This window comes from Halichoerus grypus, chromosome 6, assembly GCF_964656455.1.
Source record: "Halichoerus grypus chromosome 6, mHalGry1.hap1.1, whole genome shotgun sequence".
NCBI classification, from domain to species: Eukaryota; Metazoa; Chordata; class Mammalia; order Carnivora; family Phocidae; genus Halichoerus; species Halichoerus grypus.
In genome coordinates, this window is record NC_135717.1 from 177,412,137 (window position 1) to 177,434,761 (window position 22,625).

The window sequence follows — 22,625 nt, forward strand, 5'->3', positions numbered from 1 at the left end:
CGGAAACACGCCGCCAAGCTCAGCCCACGGCGCAGACACACGGAGCGATTGCTGGGCCCCTGACTGCTCTTAGACTCTGAGACAACCCGGCCAGAGAGCAGCAGAGTATCTCGAAAGATCTGGGGAGAAAAATCAACCTTTTCCGACTCAAAACTCTATGTCTAGCGAAGGTATAGTTTTCAGATGATGGTAACATAAAGACACTTGCAGGAAAATAAAAACTGAGAGAATGTCTCAGTCTCCTCAGAGACTCTTCCTCCAAAGGATGGGGGAGCACGGGCAGTGGTCCGAGGAAGGTTCCGGAAGGTTCAGGAAGGACTAGAGGGCGACAGGAGGTGGGGATGCTGGTAGAAGAAGGACCAGGTTACAGGTCCTTCCTGGGGTAACTGTTATGCGGTGTGAGCCCAGTTCTTCAAAACGACCATTTGAGGCTCTGGGCAGATGGATAAAGGCAGGAAGAAGTTGAGCAGAATCTACTTTTGCAGGGATGCTACTGTGTCAGGTAGGAACTGCAATTTTGTGGCTTTCTTACCTGGGGCTGCTCCCCAGACCCCCAGCCTGTTGCTAGAAGAGCACAGCCCTGCCAGCCTGAGGGAGCAGCTGTTGGGGCTCAGAGCAGCTGCGGGTGTGAGGATGGTGTGTGCTAGCAAGGGGCACAGAGGGGTCAAGATCCAAAATCCGTGTAAGCTTTGCCCAAATCCCTGGCTGAGCGGCACGCGGGCAGAAGGCAGAGCGGAAATGACTCTGGCAGTGGGCACAAGAGTTCTGTGCCTTTGATCAAGCGCGTTCCCTGACCTGCACCGTCCAGGCAGCTGAGGAAGGAAGTTCTTCTGGCTTGAGGCACCAAAGGAAGAGCACAGGGTGCCCGGAGGAAGTGAAAGGTAAGGGCAGTCTCAGAAGCAAGAGACCGTGAGAGTGGTTGACCCCCAAGTCCAAGTATAAGCCCTGTCCAAATGCTCAGGAGTAGGATGCCCCGTGCAGGTGTAGGATGCACACACGTGGGCTCAGGATTTTAAAAGAGCTCAGCCAGAAGGCACAACCAGAAAGCAGCAGCCCGAAGCAGAGACATCAGCTGCTACGCACTTCGGGGAAGAAGATTTCACAGTTTGAGCACGGGCAAGATGATGGCCTTCTGTCACAAAGACCAGTAGCCCTCAGAGAAATACAGACATTCGGAGTGTCCACAACATATTAATTAGAATGGTGATCTTTCCACTGAAGTTTTAAGGAGCAGTTAAGTGGGATCCTGTACTTAGGAAAAACCTCAGGCAGAGAAACCAGCTCTGAGCAGCCTTTATGTTGTATTTAGCAAAGATTTCAAAGTAGCTCCTATGTCTAAATGATTAAAGGAAAATGTGGTATTAATGAGCAAATAGGTCGAGAATTTCAGCAGAGAAGTGGAAATTTTTTTTAAATGGAATGGTGGTTCTAGAAGTGAAAAATACAGTATCAGAAAACAAATGGAAAATGGAAAATTTTACCAGATGGACCCACAGCAGATTGTAGAAAACACGAGGGAAGCAGGGAACCTGAAGATAAATCAATAAAAATGATCCAATCTGAGAGACAGAAAAATGATTGAAGAAAAACGTAACCGCTTCAGAGAGCTTTGGAACAATATCAACTGGTCCAACATAGGTGGAATTAGAGCCCTGAACAGAAGAGAAAATCCGGTGTAGGAAAAACACGGGAAGATGTGATGGCCAAGGGACACCTGAGTGGCTCAGTCGTTAAGCGTCTGCCTTTCGGCTCAGGTCATGATCACAGGATCCTGGGATCGAGCCCCACATCAGGCTCCCTGCTTGGCGGGAAGCCTGCTTCTCCCTCTGCCACTCCCCCGCTTGTGTTCCCTCTCTTGCTGTGTCTCTCTCTGTCAAATAAATAAAATAAAATCTTGAAAAAAAAAAAAAAAAGAAGTGATGGCCAAGATTTCCCACATTTGGGGAAAGCGTGGACCTCCAGACCCATCCAGACCCATGACCCAAAGCAGCATATAAACACGAGAAACCATCACCAAGAACGTGTCAGTCCAACCCCCGAAAGACAGAGATGAGAGGGGGTCCCGAGAGCAGAGGAGAAGGATGACACCTGCCACAGAGGGGACAGGACACCATGAGCTCCTGTCATCTCCTCCCTGTCATGAGCAAAGGAGCCCACAGCTGTGGAGCAGACGCCTCCAAAGTGTGGAGGGCAAAATCTGTCAACCAAAAATTCTATATCCCCAAAAATGATTCTTCTAAAGAGAATGTGAAATGAAGACATTTCCAGTAAAACAAAGCTGAGAACACTCGCTGGCCAGCATGCATAATTGCAAGAACTCCTGAAGCATTATACAAATATAAGTAAGTATGTGTGTGTGTGCATCATCTCCTCCTTCCTGTAGGAAACATGTGGCTGGTTAAAATAAAAATGTTATCACTGTATTGTTGGGTTCAAACGTACAGAGGTTTTATTTATTTTGTTATATAGGCATTTAGCCCAAGCAATGAACGGTACAGATAGAAAATATTCTGTCCCAAGGTTCCCATGTTTTTCAGAAATAGAGAATTTAGTATTGACTTTAAATTGATTGTGATAGCATAATATAATCCCTGGGATAACCACTAGAAAGTAGAACAAAGACATTTTACGTAAAAGGTAGAAAGTGGAAATAAAGTGGTATGCTAAAGATATCTGATGACCACCAAAGAAGGCAGGAAACAAAAAATGTAGAAAGAAAAATGAGATGAGACAAGAGAAAAGAAGTCACGGAGGGACCACAGACTCCAAGCCTGTCGGCAATTACATTCAGTACAAATAGAAGAAACACTCCAGTCAAGGAGCTGGAACAGACGGACGGGATAAAGTAGCAGGAACACAATATACACTCTCAGCAACTTTGCCACAAAGTGCAGCTCCTTGGACAGCAAGAGGATGGAGACAGAGCGGGGCGACCAGGAGCATGTGAGTCTGGAGTGGGGGGCGCCTGGGCGGCTCAGTCCATAAAGCATCCTACACCTGATTTCGGCTCAGGTCATGATCTCAGGGTCCTGAGATGGAGCCCCACCTCGGGCTCCAAGCTTGGCTTGGAGTCTGCATAAGACTCTCTCCCTCTCCCTCCACCCCTCCCTCCAACACCCTCCTGCACTTCTCTCTCTCTTTCTCTTCTCTCTCTTAAAAAAGAAGGACAAGAAGAAGAAGAAAAAGAAGAACAACAACAAGAATAAGAACAAGAACAAGAACAAGAACAAGAAGAACAAGAACAAGAACAAGAACAAGAACAACAAGAAGAAGTCTTCAGTGGACGTTAGCACCAGAGAAAGCAGACTTTCAGACAAGGACCAGTGGTTACTTCAGACAAAAGGAGCTTTTCATAGTAACCAAGTGTCAATTTAGCAGGAAAATAAGAGAGTGACAATATGTGTATATGTACCTGGGAATACATGCAAAGTACATGAAGGAAAAACCCACAGAATGGAAAGGAAACAGGGTAAGTGTTTCCCATGGAGATTTCATTGCACCTCTATCAGTAACTGAGAGGACAAACAGACAACGGATCAGCAAGTGCCCGGAGACGCGGACACCAGCAGCTGATATCTGATGGACGTTTATAGCACATTCCGAGCCCCCAAGAGCGAGCACCTGGGAAGAGCAGGAGCACATGACCTCAGGTGCTCGTGTCTTTTAAAACTGCCAAACTGCATTCAGAAGTGGCTGTACTCTGTCTGAACAGTCTTTGTTGAATTTTAGCCATTCTAAAATACAGGGATTGTTAACTTTGCACAGTTTTTAAGACACATGGAAGATGAACTAAGACCAAATGTTAGACCGCAGAACAAGTCTCAAAAAATGTCAAAGAATGAAAATCACGCGCTGTATGTTCTCTGACCATCTGACTGCACAGGAGTCAGTTAGAAAGCAGTAAGAAAATGATGTCTGGCAAATTTGCAAATATTCTGAAATCTCTTCTAAACAACCCATGGGTTAAGAAAAAAAATGAAAATTCAAATGTTATATATTTAATTGAATTAATTTAAATATTTTGATTTGAATGGTAACAAAAGCACAAAATACTAAAATCTGTGCAATGTTGCTAATGCTTAGAGAAATTATATAGTTTTGGAAGCTTTTAAAAGCAATAGAAAGTCTGCAGTGATGTAAGCTTCCATCTTACACAGCTAGAAAAAAAGGAGCAAGATAAACTGAGTGTTACTAAAAAGAAAGTAGTATCACAGAGAACAGCACACATCAGTGAAAAGGAAAACGTTCGAATAACAGAGGGAAGCAATGAAGCCCAAAGCTTGTTTTTCAGCAACGGATTTCCTGAGTTATGATTGACAGGTGATTAACTGCACCCGGTTAAGTGCACAGCTCGACACGTCCCGCCGTGTGCACGCTCCCTCGTGGCCACTTCTTCGCTCAGCCTGCAGTAACAAAATGCCGTGGATGGGGTGCCCCCAAATGAGAGGGATGCATTTCTCCCAGGTCCGCAGGCTGGAAAGTCCTTCAAGACCAAGGTGCCGGCGGCCTCCTCCTGCCTTCCAGGTGGCCTCCCGGTCACTGTGTCCTGCACGGTGGGGAGAGACAGCTGAGTCTCTTCTGATGGAGGCACTGACCCTGTGGGACCAGGCTCCACCCTCGTGGCCGTGTCCAAGCCCACGTACTTCCCAAAGGCTCCATCTCTGAGTACCGCCACGCTGGGGTGAGGACCTGGACCCGGGAACCTGGAGGAGCCCCAGCCGGTCTCTCAACCACAGTCAAGAACACATCCACCACCCTGAGGACCCTCCTCCTCCTCGCCCTCACTCCTGTCTGCTTTCTGTTCACATTGCCTTCGTCATTGTCCCCTCCTTCTACTTAAGTTTGCTTGGCTCTTGTTTTCTGGATGACTGAGGTGAAAGTTTACAGGTTTTATTTTGGGCTTTTCTGCTTTTCTAACCTAAGTGTTTAAAGCTGTGAGCGTCCTTCCAAGTGTTGGTTTTGAGGCATTACCCACATTTTGATCTGCTGAATTTTCATGATTGTCCTGTTCAAAACATTTTTCCAATCTCCTTGGTTATTTCTTTCTCACCCATGAATTGTTCAGAAATGTGTTGTTTAATTTCTAATTTCTTGGGGATTTTTTTTTTTAGATACGTTAGTATAGTTGACGTCTAAGACATGGCATTGTGGTGATAGAAACCGTCCCAGTGATTTCGGTCCTCTTAAAAATGTATGGAGATTGCATGTTTTATGGCCCATCACATGCTCTATCTTGGTGAATGTACTATATTAATTTGAAATAAATGTCTATTTTGTAAATGTTGGGTTAGTGTTTTGTAGTGTAGAGCAAGGTAGTTGGTGATGTTCAAATATTCTGTCTTTGCTGATTTTCTGCCAAGTTTTCTATGAATTTGCTAAAAGACACACGTTAACATCCTTTACTATGGATACAAAATTGCTCATTTTTCCTTTAACTCTGATATTTTTTGTTTAATGTCTATAAATATCAATTAGATGAAAATGTTTGATATCCTCATTTGAATCCTGTATGTCTTCACTATTTCTGTGTGTAGCTGCTTCATGAATCTCTTGAGATGGTGTGGAAGTCTCCTACTTTGGTTATGGAGGTGTGTATTTTTCCATTTGATTTTATATGAATGTTTGCTTCAGTATCCAAAGTCTCTGTTATTATCATACAGATTTATATTTTTTATCTCTTCCTGAACACTTGACCGTTTTATCATTTGCTTGAGGTCTGTCTTCAGCTCAGGCAGTGCTGACCCAGTCCGTGTCACCTGAAACTCTCGTAGCCACCCCTGCATTCATACGCTTACGGTGTACACGCTATGCCTTCTCGGAAAAACGTGGGTCGTGCACAGACTGGGGGCCCCTTCTCTGGCTCTCTTTCCTCTGCTCTGCCTCCTTACCCATCACTGGTGGAAGTTCCCCAGACGTTTTCCCCCAGTTCCCAGACCAGAAAGAGCTGTAGCTGCAGGCTGTCACCAGTCCATGGCTGTGCCCACACTCAGGACAAGGCACCGAAGCCCAGAGACTCTCCCCATATCAGTGGCCTCTCCGTGCTCTGAGGTCTCTGCACCATCCACGCCTTCCCACTCACTCTTAGTGTCCTCAGGTGGTTGCATTTGCATTTGCCCAGGGTTCATTGTTCTTATAGGACCAGGCTGCGGGGGCTCACGCTACCATACCCAAAGCATTAGCTCACCACGTCTTGACATGTGGTGTTTCTATTATCAATTAGCTCTGGATCCTTTTCCATCTTAATTGTTATTATGGATTTAATGCAGGAGTTATTTAGCAATGGTGTTTCAATTTCTAAAGTTACGGGTGATTTTTAATTTATCTTTTGGTTTTTACATTTTCCCGATTTGAGTGGTGGTCAGAAGTCCTGCTCTGAATTCTAGATATATCTAGTTAGAAATCAGGGCCCTCTTCTCGGCCTCATGCGTGATTGATTTTTGTGATTTTTCAATGTATGCTTGGAAAAAATATTTATTTTTCACATGTTGGATCCCTAAGTCTAATCTGGTCCTTGCTGGTCTTTTCTCAGCCTGGCCTTTACAAAGGAGGCTTGAAATATTCCCCCAACATGATGGATTAGTATAGACTTCTCCCAAGAGGTCTGCTCATTTCTTTCTTTATATATTTGGAAGCTCTTTTATTAAGAGTAAGCATGATAAATGTTGCTGTATTGTACCATTAAATTAAAACTTTTATCTTTATGTTGTGGTCCTCTCTATTACAAATAGTATTTTGTGCTGGGGTTTATTTCATGTTGTTCATGTAGATCTGCCGAGTTCCTCGGGTTTGCGTCTTATAGTTTTACTTTGCACCTTCCCAGGCACATAACTGAGTCATGCCACATGTAACAGCACACATCTGAGCACACACACGTGAGTCTCGGTTTCTCTAGTTCCACCAAAAATCTTACAAAATTTTGATGAGAAAGACATTGAGCTTATGGATTAATGAGGGAAAACTGGCATCTTTAAGGAATTGAGACTTTACACAAATTAACATCACAGATCTCTTCATTTATTCAGATTTTCTCGTTGGCCTTCAATATTTCAATGTTATTAGTATCTCCTTAGGAGATTTTTACATCTTAAGGTTTTATTCCTTTTATTTTTACACAGAGCATTTTGGGAAACTTTTCATAATTTGAATAATATATCTGTTGGCACACTAACATTGTCTGGCAAAAATGTCGGTTTTTATGTTTAAATTTTATAGCTTTTATTTATTTTTCTTGTCTTACTCCCACCAGATTAGAGTATCCTTAGCTTGCCCTGAGTTTTAAAGAGAATGTGTCTACAAGTTTTATTCTGAAGTATGTTTGCTGTCAATTTTTATAGATAACCTACATCAAGCTAAGAGATTTGATAGTTTTCTCAGAGCTTTTATCAAGAATGGGGTTAAATTTTTTTTTCAAAGATTTTATTTATTTATTTGACAGGGAGAGACACAGCGAGAGAGGGAACACAAGCAGGGGGAGAGGGAGAGGGAGAAGCAGGCTCCCCGCTGAGCAGGGAGCCCAATGTGGGGCTGGATCCCAGGACCCTGGGATCACGACCCAAGCCGAAGGCAGACGCTTAACAACTGAGCCACCCAGGTGCCCCAGGGTTAAATTTTTAAAAATGTACTTTCCTGCATCTTTTCCAATAATTGTACAGTTTTTATGTGGTGAATTATAGTGTGTGGTGTTAATGCATCCCTTTTACTCCTAAGAAAACCCAATTTGGTCATGAGTAATTTTTAATGGATTACTGCATTTGAATTGTTAATATTTTGATTGATTTTTAAAAATCTATGCTTGTAAGTTATACTGACCTACAGTTTTTTTTTCTTATACTGTCCTTGCCTGGCTTGGGATCAAGATTATACTCACCTCATAAAATGAGTTCTTTCATTTTTTATTGTCTGTAAAATTCTTTATGAAATTGGAATGATCTGTTCATTGACTATTTGGTAGAAGTCATCCATAAAACCATCTGTGCCTCTTCTTGAAATTGAAAATATAGTGTGGGTGGACTTTAAAATACTTGCCCAGTTTCTTTAATGGTTATAGGTCTATGTAGGCTAGCTATTTCTTTTTGGGTCATTTTTTGGCGGTTATACTTTTCCAACAATTTATTTTAGCTTACTGAAGTTTGCACATTTATCAGTGCAAATTTGTTTATAGAATTCTCCCATCTTTGCCAACTTTCCTATGGAATTTATCATGCATGCCACATTGTATAGAAGGGTTTGGAGAACAGTAAAACATGGCACACTCATCCTTCCAGATCCTGTGTTAGGAATCAGATCTTGGGCAGTCCTTCGGAAGCCCCATGCCCAGTCCCCAGGGATCATTGCTCTGACATTGTGAAAATCATTTTCTTATGTTTCTTTATAGTTTTGTGGTCTGGAATGTATCCATAAACATTATATTGTTTAGTTTAAGATGTGAGTATTAAAGACAGAACAGGCTTTATGAGCAAAGAGTAGTATCCCTACTACATAGGCAAATGTGCCCAAGGAAACAAGCGGAAGAGAATTTCCGGGTGGAAGCCTGGTTTGGGGTCTTGGAGAGTTTATCTGAGGCTTCTGCAGGATTCCAGGAGCAGGTCATGCATGAGGCTGGACCCTGAGGGCCTGCTGTGTTTGGGACACCTGGGGGGCGGGGCTGTCAGACAGACCAGAAGCTGCATGTCCTGGAGGATCACAACCAGGAGCAGGTCAAAGCAGATGCACCATGGGGTGGCATGCAGCCTCTACAGCTGGCCCAGAATCCAGGGCTGGAGAGGAGAGCACACAGCCAAGGCCAGCCACAGAGAAGAACCATGACGGGCACCCCCAGGCATTTGGTGCTGGGCGAAAGAGAAGGCACAGTGGTGGTGAAGGTTCTGGGTTAACTGTAAAATGCCTGTCCATGGGACAGGGTGGTTAAAGTCTGCATCTGACGAACAGCTGTCCACACAGGGTGATCCTTCACTAGCCTCCCAACCATGGCGGACACCATCCTCCCATGTTGGATCCCCCATGTCCTGTAGCCCACGTCACCCCTTTGTGGGTCTGCTCTTCCAGCTTGTGGGGCACCTCTCTAGAAGGAGTTCATCAGAAGCAATGTTTTGAGACCCCACCTATCCACAGTAACTCTTAATTTTATTCCACATAGTCTATGTATTTCATTATTGAATCTTAAAACATACTGAAGAGTTTGGCTGGGTAAAGAAATTCTGGTTGGAAACCATTTCCCTTCTGACTTCTGAAGGTAAAGCTTCATTGTCTTGTTGGTTTCTGTGTTGCTTTGAGGAACCCAAAGCTGTTTTGATTCCCCATCCTTTTATCTGACCTTGACTGAAGCAGAGTGTCTTTGTGCTCTGTTTTAAAATTTCACAAAGATGAGCCTGGGGGTGAACCTACATATTTAGTGGGGCTTTCAAATCCATCAACACGTGTCCTCTATTTCTGAGAACGTTTTCTGAAAAACATGTTTGATGACTTAATCTCTTCTATAACCTCTATTATTTGGGTGTTGGACCTTCTGGACTGGTCTTCAAATTTCATTTCTTCCATTTCATCTGTTTGTTTTTACCTCTGCTAAGTTTTTATAAGGTTGTCTCAGCTTCGTCTCACAGATTTCTATAGAGTTTTTCATTTTGACTGCCATGTTTTCAATTCCCAATGGCTGTTTTGCTGTTGCTGTTGGAATCTGCTCTTGTTTTGCAGATAGTCCTTGTTCTGTGATTTATTATTGCAATCTTCTCCTTATTTCTCTGGGGTATTGGATGACTTTCGTGAGACTCTCTGCTCTCTGAAAAGCACCTCCAGCGGTGTGGTTCTGTCTGCTTTGTCCTCTCCCCTCCATGTGGGAGAACTTCCCTACACTTGAGGACCCTTAACAGACAGCTCCTGGTAAAGAGTGGGGGTCTAGAACATCGTTTGGAATCTCTTTGTACACAGATGAAATCACTGACTTTGAATTTTGCTACAAGGGGGTTGGGATGGGCTTTTTGCTGGAAAATCCCCACCTTGTGTCAGTTCTTTCAATATTTCCTCTTGGGTTGCTCTTATTTCCCAGAAAATTCTCTTCTCATTTTTGCCAAAAAGGGAAGGAGTGTCTGCTAGGTTTGGTTTTTTGGGGATTTTTGTTTGTTTGTTTTTGTTTTTATATGTTTTTTATACATCTCAGTTGTGCCCTGTAGAGAAAATACACCTGCAGATGTCAGCAGGGGTGCAGGAGAAGCTATGAGGTGGGAGCAGAAAACTGGACACCCGACCAGATCTCAGACTGCGTCCTCCAGCCCCCTTTCAGCTCCCAGGTCAGAGGCAGAGGTGGTGCTGATGCAGCTGGGGCATGGGGGGAGGGGGTCTTCCCTCCCCTCCCCCTCCCTCTTCCCCTTCCCTCCTCCTCCCTCCTCTTTCCCTCCCTCCTTCCCTTCCCTTCTCTCCACTCCCCTCCCCTCCCCCTCTACCTCCCCTTCCCTCCACCTCCCTCTCCTCCTCCTCTCTACCTCCCCTTCCCTCCCCCTCCCTTCCCTTCCCCCTCTCTACCTCCTCTTCCCTCCACCTCCCTTCCTTTCCCCTCCCTCCTCCCCTTCCCTCCACTTCCGTCCCCTCCCCCTCCCTCCTCCCTCCTCCCTCCTCCCCTTCCCTCCACTGCCGTCCCCTCCCCCCTCCTCCCTCCTCCCCTTCCCTTCCCTTCCCTCCACTTCCCTCCCTTCCCCCTCCCCACCTCCCCTTCCCTCCTCTCCCCCTCCCCTTTCCTCCCTTTTGAATTCTCTCTGAAAATCAGTTTGGTTCTCAGCATTCCTGGTTGCTGCTTGGGATTCAGATTTCTCAGGCTCACTCAATGAGTTATTATTCACTGGTCTGTTTCTCAGCTTCAAAAATTTTGTTCCTTTTCTTCCCATCTGTTAAGATTTTTTGAAAAGATTTTCAGATTTTAAAAAAATATACAGTATTAGTGGAGTTTGGGGGAAGTTGCAAAAAAATGGAATGTGTGATCTACCATCTTAATCTGAAAATTGTCTTATCTTTAAAGAGATAATAGGACAACACTACATCTATAATTATGATCCTCTTTTATATTCCTAGCATTGGTTTATTTGACTGAAAATGCACTGGTCTTTTTGTTTTTTGAGGTGTGGGGTTTTTTTGTTTTTTTTTTTTTAATAAATTTCATGGAGGTTGTCAATTTTAATCATGCTTTCTTTTTTTCTCAAAAGTCTAGCTTTTAGGTTTTGAGGTTCTTCATTCAGAAGAAGACTTTGATTTCATTAAGTTCCACACTTTTTAAATTGCCTTTATTCTTAACTTTTGGTATTCACACCACTGTTTTTTGTTATTTTTCCTAATTTCCTAACTCTTGATTCTCAATCTTTCTTCTTCCCAATATGAGTATTTCAGACTAAAAGTTTTCTCTAGTTTTGCATCAGCTGCATCCAACATGTTTGGACACATAGCATTTTCTTACTGTTGAGATATATGTATTGTATAATTTCCATTACTACTTATTCTTTAGACAATAAGTAATCAAAAATAAGTATGTTTAAATTTTTTTAATATAGAGAAATTTTCACTGAAATTCTTATTGAGATAATTGGAGATTCACGTGCAGTTGGAAGAAATGATACAGAGCAGTCCTGCGTACATTTTGCCTTGTTTTCTCCACTGAAAATGTCATGCAAAACTATAGCACTATGTCACAACTAAGTGATATAATCCACTGATCATACTCAGATTTCCCCATTTTTATTGTACTCGTGTGTGTGCATTCAGTTCTATGCAGTGTTATCCACATGCATAGAATACCATCCATCCAACAACGCAGTCGAGACACCAAGCAGCTCCCATACCCACGGCCCTTTCTAACCATGCCCACCTCCCTCTTACCTGCCCTCCCCCTCCTACCCCTGGCAAACACTTCCTACATTTCTAAAGCTTTGTCATTTAAAAGTGTCATGTCTGTGGACTCATATGGTATGCAATCTTTTGGGATGGATGCTTTGCTCCACACAGTTCCCTGGAGACCCATGCAAGCAGATGCATGGACAGTCCTTCATTGCCCTCCACTGCTGAGTAGTATTTCAGGGTGTGGATGGACCCCAGTTTGTTTGGATGTTCTAAATGTTTGGGCTTTTGAGTTACCTTGTCATTGGTTTGCAATGTAATTATGTTCACAGAATATATTGTTTCAAGGTAAAAAAATGTTTTGCCTTTGAAATATGTTGAGATTTGGCTTATAGTCTAAATACAGGTCAATTTCCATAAGTGTTCTGTGTGTACTTAAGAAGAAAGTATATCCTGCAAATTTAAGGTGCACAGTTCTGCAGTCTGTATTTTCATTTGATCCATTTGTTAATTGTGTTATTTCAATCTTTTATATACTTGTCAATAAATATGTTTGCATCTTGATTTACTGTGAAAGCTCTTTTAAAATCTTCCAGTACGGTGCTGGGTTTGCCTATCTCTCCCTGACATTATAAAATGTGGAGCTCTGTATGTGCATTCATATTTGGACTTTTTAATGTTCCCTGATGACTTTCCCATTTTCACTGAGAAGCCACCCTCTTCACCTCTGGTAGCTTTTTTTCCGTTTTTCACACGGTTACGCCAAGATAGCTTTTGTCTCATTAGCTTTCAAGCCTGTATCATTCTCTTTGATTTCAACATGTGTTTCCTTATGTTGTAGGTTTTCCTTGCATCATGATATTGTCATAATTAGTCATATTTGAATGTTTTCCATGTATGTAAAACTCCTTGTGCTATTTTTCTGTTTTATCTAAGTTTTTTGCTTTTTTCCTCTCTCTTCTTTCTCTCTCTTAGAAGCAGGATCTGTGTGTATGTGTGCATGAACTTCATGTCAGAAGAGCCAGCACTATACCCAAAGGGACTAGGACAGGGACAGTTTCCTGGACCCTGGGAGGAATAAGGGATGGGTGAGGTAGACCACTGTGAGTAGCCTTCTGTCAAGGGGCACAGCAGCTCAAGGAGAACTGAAGCAAGGAAACTTGGGGAATGAGCCCCCTGAACCCATTCTTCTCCATTCCTTTGATCTCTCATTGGATCTCCCTTTGCTCAATTTTTTCACAAATTCAGCTGTAAGCCAGTGGGTTCAAGAGCCTGAGGGGTAAGCATAAGATATCCAGTATCACTGGCTACATAGTTATTCTGATTTATTTTAGAAGTTATCATTACATGCCCATACAATTTAATCATACTTCTGTTACTTGATTTATGAGCTTTACGTAGTACCTGTGGTCTCCTGAACTGAGAATGACAGTGAGATCTCTCTTCATTCAATCTGTAGTTGCCTTCCCCATCCACCTACTATTTGGTTACTTGTGTTATCATTTCTACATTGTTATAGCTTATACTACTTACTGTCAATCCCATAACCATCATCTGTGCAGTTGCTTTAGCCTTACTATTAAATGTATAATGTTCCCTAAGGGGCTTATCACCAGCTTCTTTATTCAGCTCCTTGCTGGCTAGCTCTGGTCTTTAGGAAAGTTGATGAGAGTTTTCATATTTGAGGAAAGATCTGTTCTTTGCTTTCTGTTCAAATAATCATTTAGCTGGGTATAAAATTATTGTGTGGCATTTTCTTTCATTGACATCTTTGTGGATGTTGCTCCACACTCTTCCAACATTGAAGGCTCCTATGGAAAAGCCCAGAGACAGCTCAATATTTCCCCCAACTCTGTGGGGGAATAGGTGGATAGGGTATCTTACAAATCGAGGGATCTCACATCCGCCTCATCAGGGCTAACAGTTATATAGACATTGGAAATCTGCCTTGTCTCATATAGCTCTCATATTCTTTCTTATATTCAAACACTTAGACAAATTATTTCATTTTGCTCGTTTTTCACACTCATCCCCCCCTGGCTATGGCTATTTGTCCTTAAGATGCTTCCAATATGGACTTCTCAGTGATGCACATTTCTTCTGTCCTCTGCCATTCCTTGCCAAAATCTAGTAATCTATTTTCATCTCTTTTTTCTCTTTTATTATCACTTCCATTGTTCTTTTGTGTCTTGGCTTTAAGTTCCTGACTCATCACAACTTTTTTTGTTTTTGTTTTTTAAACTAGGGTATTTAAATCCATGAGATACTATCTTTCCTTGATAATATTTGCTATTATTGGTTTTCTGGCCAAATTTTTCTGTTGTACATTTTTAGTTTCCTCCTCTGTATCAATCTTAACTTTTCTTGTTATTTTGATTTGAACGAGGAATGCTAATTCCAAGCCAGACGTCTGTAGAGGGACACTGTGGGCCAGGGGGCCCATGGTGTGCAGCTGGCTAAGAGCTGTGTGATGGTGTGTGTGCAGACATGCGTGTGGCGCTGTGTGCAACACTGGTCTGTATGGGAGAGCCTCTCTCAACATCAGTGGTTTCAAAACCCTTTCTCACCTACAATGTTCCTCCCTCTGATCACACGTTGGACTGGCAGCCTCTTGCAAAGGTGGCAGATGGTGCTTTTCTTTGTTTACTGCAAATGTTATGACCTTTTATGGTGTTAGGAGTTGTGGGGGATCCTATGTGGCCAGCCCAGTGTGTCTTTGTATCATTTCCCCTGAGCAGCTGCCCTTCCGTGTGCTGACTGCTTTGAAAACATGTGCCGTGTGGGTTCCTCTGAGGTCTGCAGAAGGGGGTGGGCGTGTACCATGTGGGTTCCCCTGAGGTCTGCAGAAATCAGTGGGCATGTGCCGTGTGGGTTCCCCTGAGGTCTGCAGAAGCTGGGGGCGTGTGCCGTGTGGGTTCCCCTGAGGTCTGCAGAAACCAGGGGCATGTGCCGTGTGGGTTCCCCTGAGGTCTGCAGAAGCTGGGGGTGTGTGCCATGTGGGTTCCCCTGAGGTCTGCAGAAGCTGGGGGTGTGTGCCGTGTGGGTTCCCCTGAGGTCTGCAGAAGGGGGTGGGCGTGTGTTGTGTGTGTTCCCCTGAGGTCTGCAGAAACCAGTGGGTGTGTGCCGTGTGGGTTCCCCTGAGGTCTGCAGAAGCCAGGGAGGGAGGCATCTCTTACCCTTATCTCATTGCTGCCCCTCTCAGTGATTAGATATTATAAATACAATGGAATCCAAAGTAATCAATCCCTCCTCATTGCAGGAGACTCTGTTCCCACCTGTTTTCTTTTCTCCTGGTTTTCATTTGTATCAGAAGAGAAGGCAGCCAGCTTGCTGTAGGGGTGACCCCCAGAGCAGGAGGTTTATTTTTTTTTAAGACTTTATTTATTTATTTGACAGAGAGACACACAGCAAGAGAGGGAACACAAGCAGGGGGAGTGGGAGAGGGAGAAGCAGGCTTCCCGAGGAGCGGGGAGCCCGATGCGGGACTCAATTCCAGGACCCCAGGATCATGACCTGAGCCGAAGGGAGACGCTTAACCAACTGAGCCACCCAGGCGCCCCCAGAGCAGGATGTTTATTACACATTTTCATGTGTGTTCGAGAGGTGAAGCCATCTGGACTGAGAGGGTCTCGCAGAACTCAGGGTTATAGGAGAGAACCCAGTGCGGGGGCCCCGCCCATCCCAGTCTTGGGCACTGCTGGAGCAGAAAGGGTTACCCGGACCCAAACCAGCTCCTTCCTGAGGCCGACTTGCTGTCAGATGGGAAGAGGCACCAAGGGACACAGAACGGGGAGGGGGGTAAGGGCGCTTACATAAGACCTGAAGGAAAGGAGGCGTGGGGATACCTGGGCTCAGGTAGACGTGAGCACAGGTGCAAAGGCCTCAGGAGGAAGGGAGCCCTCTGTGCTCCAGGCACACCCAGGAGGCGGGAGTGGACAGGTGGAGGGTTCACAGGGGAGGGCGGTAGGGGGTGAGGTCAGAGAACCAACGAGGGACGGATCCTGGGGACCTGGGCACCGCAGCAGGCCGGACTCTGGCCGTTACTCTGTGTGAGCGGAGCCAGGGGAGGGCTTGGAGAGGAGAAGCAGCACGCTCCGACTGGGCCTTCATGGGCTCACTGGCCATGTGGGGTCACAGACCTTGGGGGGGGCCCGGGAGGAGCCGGGAGCCGGGCGGCAGGGCCTGTGAGCGCCGGCGGAATGCCCCAGAAGCCTGTTCTCTAAGACGAGACTGTGGTCTCACTGACCAGGGCCAGGGACACCAGCCCCACCAGCGAGAGCGGCAAAGGACAGGGAGCTGCTCCCTGAGCCAGGACAGATGTGGACACAGGGGAGATTTATCCATCCGTTCCTGCGCTGAGGTGCCCGTTTACCATGCGATGGTGGCTGATGTAAAATCATAAAATGGGCCATTTGCCTTTATTTTCCTGTAACCTTGGACTTTGCAAAACTCTCTGAATAACTTACTTGGAATTTAACTGAACATCAGCAAAATGTCTGGCTCAGCAGCGTCCACAGGCCCCAAGTCCAGTTCCCTCTCGTCTTGCCCGCTGAGCTGTTGCCTTCAGGTCCCGGGGGCGGGAGGGCAGTGCACACCCCGAGATGGGCTGCTGCGGGTGCACCTGCTGGCTCCCCTTTTTGCTTTTAGGACACTAAAGATGACCCCTTCTCGTCGGGGGCAAAGGGCAGTGCTGGGCATGCGCTGGGTGCCGGGCTCAACATTCACCTGGTTCCACCCGTGGGACAGCCTTGCAGGGAGCACCGCCTGGCCTGTCTACAGAGGAGGAACACAGAGGTTCAGAGAGATGTGCAGCCCCCCTGCCCCCCGCAAGGCCACACGGAGCGGGCTGATTTGCACCCAGTCTGCTGGATTGCAGAGACCTGCTGTGCACCCTGCCTGGGGGGCAGCCCGGGCCTCACCCGAGGGGACAGCGGCCTCAGGTTCTGCAGAGAAACCGACAGTCAGGTTCTGCAGAGAAACCGAGCCCTGAGGAGACATGCAGATTTAAGTCGGAGGAGATGCATGGCTGGGAATGGCTCACCCAGCCGTGGAGGCTGGGCAGTTCCTCGATCTGCCCGCAGGAGACCCGGGTCTGAGGGGGACAAGGTGGGGGTCTGGGCTCAGCCAGAGGGAGAGGATTCACACCCTCCCTGGACCGGGTGAGGCCCGTCCACACTGGGCAGGGCCCCTGCTGGACTCGGGTCATGAACTCAGATGCTCGTCTCTTCGGGAGACCCCCTCACAGACTCTGGAACAATGTGTGTTGGCTCTCTGGACATCCCGTGGCCCCGTCAGCTGGACACATAAAATTAACTGTCCCATGACAATGTGGTCACAGGGACCCACTTGAGGAGGAAGACAGAGAACAGAAGAAAAGGGAGAGGATTGACTATTTTGGGGACCAAAGAAGAAGCAGTTTCCTGAGCCTCAGGCTGAGCCTAAAAGAGAAACGTTATGTAGATGTGTTATTTTCGGGGAGCTGGGGGGTGGGCGACAACCAAGGTGCGTCGTCTGGTCCTCTCCCGGCTCCGGTCGCTGGAGTCCCACGTCAGGCGCGGGCGGGCGGCTGCCTCCCCAGGCCTCTCTCCCGGGGCCTCACACAGCTGTCCTGTGTCTGCGTCCTGGTCCCCTCTTCCTACAGGGACCCCAGTCACGTCAGCTCGAGGCCACACCCATGTGCTCATTTACCTTCACCACCTGTAAGGGCCCCAGCAAGCACAGTCACGTCCTGAGGTCCAGCCTGTGAACCTGGGGGACCCAGCTCAGCCCCTGGAAGCAGGTGCGTGGGGAGGATGGGCGCTGTGTCCACACTGCTGCCTCGTTAGACCCTGGGCTACGGTGCGGCTCCAAGTCTTCAGCCAGTTCCTGACACTGGACCTCGACTCTGACCCCGGACAGGGCTGTCCCTGAGGAGCGCAGGCCTGTGAGGGCTGCACCCACGCTGGGGTGGGGCTCAGCAGGACACGCAGTCCCGGGGCCCAGGTGGAGGCTCCGCGTGATCCCAGCATGGCGCCGGGCCCTACAAAGGACGCTGGGCCGTGAGTCCATCTGCTCTCTGTCGTGGCTTCATTGTTTTTCCAAAATGAAAATGGCTTTGTTTCTGTGATGCCGACAATCCCAGCAATCCTGCCCTGGGCCTGGAGGCACAGCGGGCCCCCCTCTGTATCCTGTGTGGGGGCGATCCCTCTCATCTCCCCTCTGACGGGGAGGCAGCCCCGCGAGGACCCCCGGCCCGGAGGAGGCAAGGCACTCGCCCAGCGTCACGCGGGGACGGCGGATGGGGGCGGGCTGTCCATCCGGCGCAGGTCCACCTTGTCAACACAACGCTATACAGCTTCTTCTTTCTTAACATTATTCCAAAATAATGTAGTTATTAAACAGTAAGTGTTCAGAAATGTGCACAAACCTCCAAAATAGGGAGGGGGAAATGGGGAAATGAAGCCCAACCTCGTGTGGCCCCCCAGGGACCATCTGGCCTTTCCCAGGAGAGCAGGGGCGCCGGCACGTCGGGGACACGGGCCCCAGGGGTCCTGGCACCCAGTGTCACTGCCCGTCATGGCCTTGAGCGGGGACAGGCCAAGGGCACGTCCGCAGCCAAATGAATCAATACGTTGTGGTATATTTAGTGATGAGGAGGAATTTGCCACAAATCTAGGCAAAGCAGGGGTTAATCCTAAAACCATAACTCGAGTGGAAGAAATAGGGCATCAGAAGTAAGCGTGACATAGGCTTCTGTTTTTATAAAGTTCAGAAAGACGCAAAACTCTGCTTTGCTTCTCAGAGATGTCCACACTGAAGGAAAACAAGCAAGTTCTGTCCATAAACTAGGAGACTGGTTACCCCGGGGGCAGGAAGGCGGCCGTGCCCGGGGACGGAGAGGGGAGAGGTGTGTGATGGGGGGCGTGCTCCCACAGACAGCCTGACCACCCACCGCCGCGGGTGAGCTCCCGGCCTCCCTCTGAGATCCCCCTTCCGTCGCGGGGCTGACAAGGATGGTCCTGAAGATGAAGGGGGTGGTCGAGTCCTCAGCGACTCTTGGCCACGATTAGCTTCTGCTGTGGCTCCGGTCGCATCCCCAGAGGGTCGCCCTGGACTTCTGAGCCCAGCACCTGGGAATGGGACCTTTTTGGGAAACAGGTCCGGATGAAGTCGCACTGAGGACTGGAGCGGGGCGGGTGCTGCGCCCCACGGCCAGCTCTCCGAGGAGGCGAGGAGCTTGGCACAGAGGCCCGTGCAGACCGAGGCAGGGGCTGGAGTGAGGGGCTGCAAACCCACAGGAAACACTGTGCGGGGTCCTCCCCAGAGCTCGGACAGAACGCAGCTCTGCACACGCCTTGTCCTCCGACTTCTGGCAAGAATCAGTTCTCCTCGGGGCAGGCCACCAGTCTGCGGCCCCGTGTTGGGCAGCCCTTGGGAGCTGCCACCCTGTCTTTCTGCACCTGTCCCTTGGGGGCAGAGCCTTGTTTGTCCTGCTCTTGGCCGGGATCTCAGCACCTAGACCCTCCCAGGCGCACAGCAGGGGGATGGCCAGGCGTGAGGCTCAGGGCTTTGTACCCCCTCTCTTCAGTGGACTCTGTGTTCCGCCTTGTTCCCTGTGAATAAATAGAAATGCATCCTGCAGTTTCAGAGGGCAGCCGGGAGCCCGTCGGAGGGCTGGCAGCCCTTCCTTCCCTGCTCGCACCGCCTCGGCCCCACGTCGCGGGGGATCTGTGTGTGCGTCACCCCTGCACCTCACTTCGTAACCCGACGTGATCCACCCTTGGCTGGGATTGCAGCGTGAGGAGTATAAAAGCTCTGTACGTTTTTACAGGAGCTGCACGTTGCCAGATCCCCCCTCCAGGGAAGCAGGAACTTTTCAGAAGCCCTCCAACCCATGGGAGAGGGCCCGCCTTTCCCACACTGCTGCCCAAACCCCGGATTATCTTCTTTTTAATCTCTGCCAATTTGCTAAACAGAAAAAGGTATCAATGGGTTTTGTTGTTTGGATTTGCATATCTTTGATTACTATTGAGTTTGAACATCTTTTCATATGTTTATTGGCCATTTATGTAAATACGTCTTTAGCATTTAGGAAAGCCATTTAAAATGCCTGGCGGCCTCCGGTATCAGGGGCGCTGAGAATGTGCCAAGGCTGGAGGACACGTAAGGCTCCAGGCCAGGGCAGAGGCCGGGCATGGCAATTTAGATGCTCATTGCAGCATGCCCCCCACCCCGTACTGTGCTGTGTGCCCCCATACCAGGTCTCCCTGCACCATCCCCCACGCCACCCCCATACCATGTCCCCCATACCATGTCCCCCATACCAGGTCCCCCACACCCCCCACCCTCCCCTACCAGCCTCCCTCGGGTCCTACAGCTGGATGACCGCCACTTGGCCGCCTCAGCTCTGGGAGATCTGCACGCTACCGGGAACTCTGCTCTAGCTAAAGAGTCCAAGAACACCCCAGCTCAGCTCCGGAGCCTTTAAAAGCTAAATGTCCAAAAAAGAAATGCCTGGTGGCTGGCAGGGAGGCCAGGGCCGCGCAGCAGGCCTCCACCCAGCCTCCTCTGCTGGCTGTGAGCGGTCGTTGGCGGGAGCCTCACTGCCCGGCCCCAAATTCAGAGCCGGGCCTGGCGGCTGTGCGGTCTCCTGCGTGGATGGGCCCAGGGCCGTGGAGTGCAGGCAGCCCCGGGCTGCGCGAGGGCACGTGGGCTCCTGACCCGCAGGTGCAGCCGGCGCCCTCCCCTTCCGTCCGCGGACCCTCCCTCCTGACCCTCCCTTGGCCCAGCCAGCTCCCTGCGCTTACTTCACCTTCATTCTACCCGCTAAATCATTCTGCTTCTTAAGCTTTCTTTTCTGATGACTCACCTAGAGCTCGTTAAATGGTAGATAGGGCTTTTCATAAAATATGTAGAGGAATCCTGGATTATTAATTCCAAAATTAAAAAAAAATAATAATCCCAGCGATGAAATGCATGGTCTGTCCATAATACCCATCCAGTGTCCATAAAGCCTCGGGGGCCTGGAGGGCAGGGTCCATCTCTGGGCCTGACCTCGAGGGGTCAGCAGAGCGGTCGGGCCCCCCCAGAGGCCTGGCTCCCGCAGCAGCCGCAGCGAGCCCGCCCCGACTTTGCTGGCTGTGGAACCGTGACCCGTTGCCCTGATCAGACTCCCGTGAGGGAACCTCCAGATCCGGGATGTCTCCCTCGCTGGCTCCCTCAAACGTGTCCTGGGGACGCAGGCCATGAGTGATCAACCACGGGTAGGCCACCAATCCCAGCTGAGGACCACAGTCAGGGCCGAGAGGGTAGTTCTCAAACCCACAGAGGGCATCTGATAACCTGCAGACCCCCCAGGCCCTGAAGCCCATCCCCCAGGTGGGCCGCGGCGGGAGCTCCGTATCTGCAGCAGCTTTCTGGGCAACGTGCACGCGGGGCCTGGGGCCTGCCGCTGCCGGAGGTGGACGGTGAGCTCCTGGGCCGTCCATCACTGTCTTTGCGTTTGGAAGACACCGGAAAACAGCGGGGTGGAGCAGACCCACAGGCAAGGCGGGGGGCGGGGGGGGCGCCTCCACGGGGCCAGGCGAGGGCTTCTGGCCTGGCCTCGCTGCAGAGGATGTCCTTCCACCTGGGGGGGGGAGGTGGGGGGTGGCGCTGCAGATCAGAAAAGGGCTCACGTCCTCCTGGGATGTCCCCAGGTCCCCCATTGAGCCCAGGTTGTGGAGACAAGTCCTGATCTCAGGAAACGGTCTCTGACGAATGTCAGGTCAAGGGGGCCGCAGACTCGCACCTGCTTCAGAAACAGTCCCGGTTGGTGCCGGCCCCACAGCTTGACCCAGGGGCGGGGATTCCCGGTCCCGCTGGCTGACAGGGTCTTCTCTGCTGGGGTTGGACCTGGTGACCCCTCCCCGTTGACCCCGCCACCCCCACCTCTGCAGCCTGGCCTTGCCGCCTGCCACGGGCTGAGTCTTCACACACGGAGGCTCTGACCCTGGGGTCACTGTGTCTGGAGGTGGTGGCCCCAATCCCCCAGGACCGGTGTCCCTGTAAGAGGAGTGGGAGCCTAGAGCCCTGTCTCCGTCACGCGGGCGCAGAGAAGGCGGCCCTGAGCTCAGCAGAAACCAGCCCTGCCGACCCTCTGGTCTGGGACTTGCGGCCTCCAGCACCCAGAGAAGTACGTGTCTGCTCTGGTCTGTGGTATTTCTCCGTGGCCCGAGCAGACTCCGTCACTGACCCCATCCCCTCTCACGCCGCGCCGGGACTGCCCGCCCCGTGGACCTGAATGGCCAGAGCACGGATTGCCCGTGGGGGCTGTGGACCCCCGAGAGTGTCTGCAAAATCGGCGTTTACCGCAGTCTGCAGGCACCCCTACCCGCATGGGTGAGGGAGGACGATCCTGGCCGATCCGCCTGCACTGTGCCTGAAGGACAGTCCCCCACGGCACCCAGCGGTGACCCCGCCCCAGCAAACCCTCACCACCTCCCTACACTTGCTCTGCCCCCCACAGCCCCCACTTCCGTGAATGGCGCCCCCATTCACCGGGAGCCCTGGCCAGGCACTGTGAGTCACCCTGAGCTTCTGAACTGGACGTGTCCAGTGTGTCTGCCCCCCAAGGAAGGCCCTCAGAGCCAGAGAGCTCTCCTGCCATGCTTCCCTTGTCCCATGTCCATGGAGGGCATCCCAGGCACTGGGGCCGAGGTTAGGAGTCCCGGGAGGCCCGAGCAGGGCGATGGGTGTACGCTGGGCCAGCAAGGGGTGGTCTGCAGGGAAGGCTCCCGGAAGGGAACCCGCTCAGAGGTGAGCCTTCGGGAAGGGGAGCCCAGAGGGAGAGG